The sequence below is a fragment of the Elephantulus edwardii genome, unplaced genomic scaffold (genome assembly GCF_000299155.1).
Source record: "Elephantulus edwardii isolate Elephantulus edwardi_28Jun2011 unplaced genomic scaffold, EleEdw1.0 scaffold00310, whole genome shotgun sequence".
Taxonomy (NCBI): domain Eukaryota; kingdom Metazoa; phylum Chordata; class Mammalia; order Macroscelidea; family Macroscelididae; genus Elephantulus; species Elephantulus edwardii.
In genome coordinates, this window is record NW_006400060.1 from 2,371,558 (window position 1) to 2,380,801 (window position 9,244).

The 9,244-nt window shown below is 42.1% G+C and overlaps 1 pseudogene; it reads left to right on the forward strand.

The window, feature by feature from the left end:
• Nucleotides 1-7,958: 7,958 nt before the first annotated feature.
• LOC102863480 lies at nt 7,959-9,001 on the forward strand (annotated as a pseudogene).
• Nucleotides 9,002-9,244: the final 243 nt, after the last annotated feature.

Sequence of the window (9,244 nt, forward strand, 5' to 3'; positions counted from 1 at the left end):
AAAAAAAAACCCCAAATTATTTTTGTATGTTCATTTTGCTAAGTTGGTCAATCACGTCCAGTAATTTTTTTGCTGAGTTTTTGGATTTTATCGAATAGGTTCTGCATGTAGAGACAATTTTCCTTATTCTTTGCCAATTTGCTTGATCTTTATTTTCTTTCTTTGCCTTATTGCTTTGGTGAGAACCTCCAATACAATATTAAACAGGAGTGGTGATAAGGGGCAGTCTTATCTGGGTCCTATTTACATGGATCATGCTTGTAGTCTTTCTCCATTGAGAGTAATGCTGATGGTTTTGTATATAAGTTTTTAATTATGTTGAGGAATTTATCTTCTATTCCTATTTTGTTGAGTATTTTTATCAGTAAAGGGTGTTGAATTTTGTCAAATGCATTTTCTGAATTGATGATGTGATATGTGGTTCTTTTTCTTTAAAAAAATTGATGTGGTGAATGACATTGATTGTTTTCCTTATGTTGAACCAACTTGCATATTTGGTATGAATGCCACTTAATCATGATGAATGATTTTTAAATATAACACTGGATTCTGTTGGCTAGGTTTTGTTGATAATTTTTGTATTTATGGTCATGAGTGATATTGCTGTTGTTGTTAGGTGTCATCAATTAACATATGAACCATAGTGAACAACAGGGCTGAGTTGCAGTTACTGTGTCAGTCCATCTTGTTAAAGGCCCTCCTCTCTTTCACTTAGCTTTCAAAACATAATGTCCCTCTCCAAGAAACAGCTTATTTTAGAAACATTTTCAAAGTATGTACAGATGAAGATTTATTATTTTTGCTCCAAGAAGCACTCTGTCCACACTTTCTCCAAGACTTATCTGTTCTTTTGGTAGTCTATAGGGCATTTAATACTCTTCTCCAGCACCACAGCTCAGAGGAATAAATTATTTTTCTGTCATCTTTATTCCTTGTCCAGCTTTATAATGCACAGCAAGTGATTGAAAAGACTATGGCTTGAATCAGGCCCACCTTAGTCTTCAAACTGACATCATTGCGCCTCAGTAATTTGGATGTATCCCTGACTGCAGACATTATGAATGCAATACATCTCCTGATCTCTTGACTGCTGGTCCCAAGGATGTTGATTGTGGATCCAAGTAAGATGAAATTGTTAACAATTTTGATTTTTCTTCATTTATCATGATGTTGGGAGATTTAATGTCAGCTGAATCCGAACTCTGGCTCCTTGAGCCATGGCGGGTTTGAGGACTCGGGGGAATTTTGTTGTTCTTTGGGCCCCAAGTGGGGGTCGGGAGAGCGGACATGCCAGATGAACTGGGGGTCTGGCGGAAGGGCTTTGCCAGCATTTGGACGTGGCAGGGTTGGTTAGATCCTGATGTGTCAAATGCGTTAATGGTTGATTACCCAATGCTGACAGAGAGTGGGGTGGAGCTCCCCTATTAAAACAAGCTTGGAAGGAGGAGTGGCATCCACTTCCATAATAGCTTGCCTCCGGAAACCCTATGAACCTGGAGAGAGGATGAGAGACACCCAAGCGTTGAGCACTCTCCTTCACAAGGTCGCTATGAGTTGCCTGCAACTCGACGGCACTTAACAACAACAACAACATTATGATGTTGCTTATCAGCACAATGATAAAGATTTTTGTCTTATTGATGTTGAGACACAATCACATTAAAGGCCATAACTTTGTTCTTTTACAGCATTTTGAATCCTCCTCACTTACAGCAAGCAAGATTGTGTGGTGTGCATAACGCAGATGCATAATTGTTGATGAGTCTTCCTCTGATCCTGACATCATATTCTTCTTCTTAGAGTCCAGCTTCTTGTGTGATTTGCTCAGCGTACAGACTGAATAGGTATGCAGAAAAGATACAACTCTGGCATACACCTTTCCAGATTTTAAATTATGTGGTGTTACCTTACTCTGTTAGGGGAAACAGTTCCTTGGTCTAGATATAGGTTTTACGTGAGTATAACTAAGTGCTCTGAGATTCTCATTCTTTTCCGTGTTAGCCATAGTTTCTTATGATCCACAGTCAAATGTGTGATGAGGGATATTGTTTTTTGTTGTTATGTGCCGTTGAGTCAACTAAGACTCAAAGCAATATGCACAATAGCTTTGAACCCTATTCTTTCTTGAGCCAATCACACTGTCTCTGACAAACCTACCTTCATTACCTCATTTATTGTGTCAATTCATCTCATCCTGGGTCTTCCTCTCCTGTGTTGTCCTTCCAAGCCACCAATCATGATATCCTTTTCCAAAGACAGGTCCTTCCTGGCTGTTGTTGTTGTTTGTTGCCGTCGAGTCATAGACGACTTATAGCGACCTTGTTCGTACATAGAGTTTCCGGAGGCAAGACATTTCGAAAGTGGATGCTGCTCCTGCTTTCAGGCTTGATTCAGTCGGGAAGCTCCAGCCAACACTGTCCACCATGGATACCCATTACCACGATTGGCACATCACTGTCACAGTGTTCAGCATCACAGCAACCACAAGTTGCCTCGGTACAGCAATGCACAGACCAGTGCTATACCACCTAGAAGAACGTTTGATAGGAAAACAATTTGAACCTGGGCGAGGGCCACAGATGAAAATCACCCACCTTCGGCTTGGTAGCATAACTTCCTTTCCACTAGGCCAATGTAGCTCTCTCTTTCCTGGCTACATGCCCAAATTATGTGAGGCAGAGCCTCAAAATCCTTGCCTCCAAGGAGCAGCTTGGTTTCATTCTTTCCATGACAGACTTGTTCTCCTGGCAGTCCATGGTATGTTCAATCCCAGCACCACAACTCAAAGACATTGATTCTTCTCTTAGTCATTGTCCAGTTCTCTGATGCATGGCAAGTAATTGCAAAGACTGGTGGCCTAGTAGCAAGAAGCTGCACTGCAATCCCAAAGGCCACCAGTTTGAGGCCACCAGCTACTCTGCAGGAGAAGGATGGGCAATCTCCTTTTTTGAGATTAAGTGCCTCTGAAAACCCATTGGAGGGTCAGCTATGGGTCAGTTTTGAATCTATGATACACAACAACAACAACATGGCTTAGATCAGGTGCACCTTAGTCTCCAGACTGACATTGTTGCTCTTCAGCAAGACCCTTGACAGCAGATTTTCCTAACCATGTTTTGATTTGCTGACTGCTGATGCCAAGAGTGTCACTTATGGAAATGAGCAAACTAAAATTGTTAACAATCTCAATCTCTTCTCCATCTATCACGATGCTGCCAATCAGCCCAGAGGTGAGAATCTTCACCTTCTTGATGTTGAACTTCAATCCATATTGCCAAGAACAGTCTTTGACCCTTTGCAGCAAATGCTTCAAGCCTTCCTCAGTTTCCGCAAGTAAGGTTGTATTATATGCATAACTCAGGTTGTGTTGATGAATCTTCCTCCAGTCCTGATGTCACATTCCTCCTCATAAAGTCTAGCCTCTCGAATGACTGGTTCTGCACATAGACTGAAAAGATATGGGGATAGGATCCATCCCTGATGCATTATTTTTTCTGATTTTAAACTATGCTTGCTCTGTTCTGACAACTGTTTTCTGGTCCAAGTATATTTTGCATGAGCACAATCAGGTGTTCTTCTCAAGGCTAGCCACAAATTCTTGTGATTCACACAGTCAAATGCCTTTGCATAGTTGATGAAACAGAGATAGATATTCCTCTGGTATTCTCTGCTTTTAGCCAAGATCCATCTAACATTGATAATGATGTCCCTAGTGTCGCGACTTCTTATGAACTCAGCTTCTAATTCTGGTAGGTCTCTATAGATGTACTATTCCAGTAGCTTTTGGATAATATTCAGCAGGATTTTGCTTACATGTGATACTAGTGATATCATTTGACAATTTCCATTCTCTGTCAAGTCACCTTTTTGGGGATAGGAATAAATATGGATATCTTCCAGTTAGATGTCCAGGTAGTTGTCCAGCTTTCTTGGCACAACCTGGTGAACACATCCAGGGCAGCATCTGTTTGTTGAAATATGCCAATTTATAGTCCATCATTTCCTGGGGCTTTGGTTTTTGCCAATTCCTTCAGAACAACTTGAACTTCATCACCATTGCCTCTTGAACATCATAGAATACTTCTCTGTCAGCCAGTTCTTTTTGGTATAGTGACTCTCTGTACTCCTTCCCACTTCTTTTGATGCTGCCTAGACCATTCAATATGTCTTTGCCTAACTCTGATATCAGTGTTTGGTACACTTGTTTTCTAGATGAATTTGGGAGTATTCCATCTTTCTTTATATTCTCAAATGCTTTGAGCAGAATTAGTATCAGCTCTTTTTTAAATGTTTGATAGAATTCTCTGTTGATGTTGTCTGGACCAAGACTTTTTGTTGTTGCTGTTTAAGAGTGTTTTTTTTGCAAGTTCAGTTGATTCTTTTATAGTGTTGCTGTTGTGTACTGTCAAGTTGGAACCATAATTGATGTTGCAGCGGGTTTTCAAAGACAGGAAATTACGTGGGAGGAGTTTGCCTTTCTTTCTCCCATGGAGTAGCTGATGAGTGTGTATTTGAACAGCTTACCTTTGTATTGGCAGCAAAATTCTTTATTACTAAGTCACCAGAGCTTCCTGATCCTTTTGTGATGATGTTGTACCCTCAAGTTGGAACTGACCCAAAGCTGATCATCCGGCAGATTTTCAGAGGCAGTTAATCGCAGAGGAGGAGAAACTGGTAGAGTAGAACTGTCTGCCTTCAGTATTACAGTGCAGCTCCTTGCCACTAGGCCACCAGTGTTCCCTGGTCTGTTAAAAATAGATCTTTTCAGATAAACATTCTACTTCTGTCTGTTAGTTTAGGTAGGCAATGGATTTTTTTTTTAATTTTGTTGGTTCGCATACAAAATTTGCATACGTTGTGTTTCACACTTTCTTCTTTCACATTGAATTTCATATAATCATTTCCATACATTGTCGAGATGTTTTTAAAACTTTTTTCTTTTCTACTGGATTGCTTATAAAGTTCGTATACACTATGTTTCACACTATTCTTCATTCACATTGCATTTTATACAATCATTCCCATGCATTATGTTTTCTAAATTTAATCACCATTGGACTATGCCCATAATTATCCTATCTTTTCAGGTCCCTGCTAGATCTTTCCTATTTCATTTACTCCCTCTCTCGATTCACCAAATTGTGAAACTCTGCAATTTTGTCCCTACCCATCCTCATTCCTCTGCCCCTACCCTTTCCCCCCCTTAGGTCCTCATACATGTTTTACTAGTTATCCTTTTGTTTTTACAATGATGATGATCTTATACAGTATTTTTCATTATGAGACTGAGTTAGTTCACTGGACAGCATAATGCTGTCCAGTCTCTCTGAAGTTATATAATAGTTTTCAAAATCATTCCTCCTGTGTGCTATATAGTATTCTATAGTTTGAATGTACTACATTTTTTTAAAATCCATTTGATTGTGGTTGGACATCTGGGCTGTTTCCATGTTCATGTGATTGTGAATATCGCTGCTATGAACATTGGAGTACAAATCTCTATTTGTGTCTCAGTTTTAATTTCCTTGGGATATATTACAAGCAGTGGATTGGCTGGGTCATATGGAATTTCTATGTTCAATTTTTTTTAGAAAATGCCAAACTGCCTTCCAAAGTGATTGTACTATTTTACAATCTTATCAACAATGTATGAGAGTTCAATATCTCCACATTCTCTCCAATATTTATTGCTTACTGTCCTGTTAAATTTTGGTACTGCTTAGCAATGTCTTTTTAAAACGTATCCACTTACTGTAGGTTTTCAAATTTCCTGAGATATGGATCATCATAGTACTTTGATATTATATTTTTATTTCCATAAGTTCTATTGTAATGTCGTGCATGTAATTTATGAATCCTGTTACTTGTTCCTTCTCCTTTTTATTTGTTAGATTTTAGAATATATCAATTTTATGAGTCCTTTCAGTCTTGCCAATTCTTCCTACTATTTTTTTGGTTTGTTTTATTTATACTCTTTACTATTTCCTTTCTTCTGGAGACTGTAGACCTTTTTTTTGCTCTGGATGGGAAAGAGCAAAATTTTACCTTAGATGACTACCCTTAAACTTTTTTTATTTGTTACTTTGTTGTTATGTGCCATCAAGCCACTTGTGACTCATAGCAACCCTATGTACAACAGCCCTAAACTCTGCTCTGTCCTGTGCCAATCACACCGTCTCCGACACACCCACCCCGATTACCCCAGTCATTGAATCAATCCACATCATAGAGGGTCTTCCTCTCCTCCAAGGAGCAGCCTGGTTTAGCCCTCTCCAGGATGAACCTGTTTGTTTTCTTAGCAGTCCATGGTATGCTCAATACTTTTCTCCAGCACCACAGCTCAGAGGCATCAAATCTCCTTCTATCCTCCCATTTAAACATTGTCCAGCTCTCGATGCATAACAACTGATGGCAAAGACCATGCCCTATGTCAGACGCACCTTAGTCTCCAGAGTGACACCATTGCTCTTCAGTACTTTGGAGAGGTCCCTAACAGGAGACTTTCACATCACAGTACGTCTTTTAATTTCCTGGCTGCTGGTGCCAAGAGTGTTGACTGTGGAGCCAAGCAAACTAAAGCTGTGAATTATCTCAATCTCTTCACCATCCATCCTGATGGTGCTAATTGGTCCAGTGGTGAGAATCTTTGATTTCTTGATATTGAGCCTTAATCCATATTTTCTGCAGCAAGTGCTTCAGGTCCTCCTCAGTTTCAGCAAGCGGGGATGTATCATCTCCATAACTTTATGCTTTTTTATTTATTTTTTAAAAAACCTATTCATGCCTGTTTCCCATCTTGCAAGATGGCTAATGAAGTCTGAAGCAAGCCTGAAGCCAAGAAAGCAGATGCCAGTGGCAAAGTTAAAAAGGTCAAGTTGTTGTTGTTTTGTACATTTTAGTTGGAACCAACCCACAGCTGACTCTCTGGTGGGTTTTCAGAAGAAGTAAATCGTACAGGTGATTTCCTAGCCTTCTCCTGTGGAACAGCTGGTGGATTCCAACCTCATGCCTTCAGGATTGCAGTGAAACTTCTTGCCACGCTCAAGAAAGAGAAACCCAGCAGTAGAATTTCTGGGTCAAATGGTATTTCTACTTCCAACTTTTTGAGAAAGTGCTAGACTGCCTTCCATGGTGATTGCACAATTTGACACTCCTATCAGCAGTGAATAAGGGTTCCAATCTCTCCACAACCTTGCCAGCATTTGTTATTTGCTACTCTGTTGAACTTTGCTATTGTTACTAGGGTGACATGACAGCTCATATTTGGTTTTTGTGTTTTGAGTTTTGGTGTGGGTTTTGGTTTTTTTTTCCCTGAGAGCTAGGGACTTGGAACTTTTCTTCATTTGTTTGTTTGCCATCTGAATGCCTTCTTTGGTGAAATGTCTATTCATATATTGTGCCCATTTTGCAATTGGACTGTTTACCTTATTATTGATGAGGTGCTTGAGCATTCTACAAAGTATATGTATTTTTCTAAGTGGCATAGCATTGGTCTGTCAATTTGCTGTATTGAGGGTTGCTATGATACTGAACGCTGTGCCACTGGTGTGTCAAATGCCATAATGGTTACCCATGGTGGATCGTGTTTGGTGGAGCTCCCAGATTAAGAAAGACTTGGAAGTAGGAGTGGCATCCACTTCCTAAACAACATGCCTCTGTAAACTCTATAAGTTAGGTAGTTATAGAACGGTGTATAGGTCTTTCAGATCTTTTGTTCATAGTCGTGCTCGACTGGATGGCACTTAATAACAACGTATCTATTTTAGATATGAGTCCCTTATCAGCTATGTCACAACCAAATATGTTTTCGCAGTCTGTGGGTTTCCTTTTTACCCTGTTGGAGAAGTTTTTTGATGTGCAGAGCACCTAAACAGATATATATGTACACCCATGTTTACTGCTGCCTTATTATCAATAGCAAAGAGATAGAAGCAACCCAAGTGCCTATCGACAAATGAATGGCTAGAAAAACCTATGGTATAGGACGGTGGTGGTGGCGGTGGCAACAGCGGGATGGGTTGTGCGTTGTGCACAGGGTGAGAACGAGGGTCGGTAGCAGGCGCCGTTACCACCAGCTACCATGGGGAACATGTTGGTCCAAGCTTGCTGTTTGCTGGACCACCGCTGAGCCTGCGCCTGCCCCCGCGCCGCCCGGCTTCATACTTCCACCTGGGGGCCGGGACCAGCGCTTGGCGAGGTTTGGAAGGACGCCCAGGACCACAGCCGGAAGCGCTGTAGGGGCCACAGACAATGGGTCCTGCGGCTGCCTGACAAACCCTAACATGTTCGAAGAGTGTGACCAGAAGTGTAAGGAGCTGCTTCCTATTCAGATGGAAGGTGTCAAGCTCACAGTCAAAAACAGTTAAGTAATCACATCCAGATGCCACACAGTAGCCCTCAACACCGCTGGGGAATCCAACTACCACCTTGGAGTGACGTCATGTGTCCACACAGCTGAGTTTCACAGAGGCGTTCCCTGTGCTGGTGGGTGACATAGATAACAGAAGCAGCCTCGAAGCTCATGTCATTCACCAGCTGGGCCCATTCAGACCCAGTAGTCCAAGTTTGTGAACTGGCAGGTGGACGGGGAGTACCAGGGCTCAACTTCACCGTAGTTGAAACCCTGGGGAATCCGGATGTCCTAGTGAGCTCAGGCATCCTCATGGCCCAGTACCTCCAGAGCATCACGTGCCTGGCTCTGGGTGGAGAGCTGGTCTTCATCCTTGGCCGGGGAGAAGGTGTGGGGGAGGAGGACACTGTCATGTCTCTAGCTGGGAAATCCATATTGAACAACTGGTTAGCAACAATAACACTGGACCAGGCTGGCATGTACCCCACGTACTGTCACAAAGCCAGCGACCAGTTGCAAGTGGATGTGGGGTTTGAGGCCAGCATGAGGATGCAGAACACGAGTGTTTCTTTTGGCCATCAACTGGACTTGCCCAAGGCCAACATCCTCTTCAAAGGCTCTGCCTCAAGAACAAGTTCCAATGTGGCTTAGGCCGCCCTGCTAGCTGCAGAGGCGAGTCCTGAGCTGCCTCTCTCTCCCTTCCTTGCCCGTTGGTGGTTGGGAGGGGGGCAGCGGAAAGTAGGGGCCCCATCACCCCAGCAGAGGAGGGTGTTGTAGATGCGAAGGGCATCAGGATGCTGAGCAGGAGGCTGCACCCCAAGGTTCCTGGGAAGGATTCCAGAAGGGACACACAGGATGCAGAAAACCAGGGCCAGACGACCTCAGGGAGGAGAT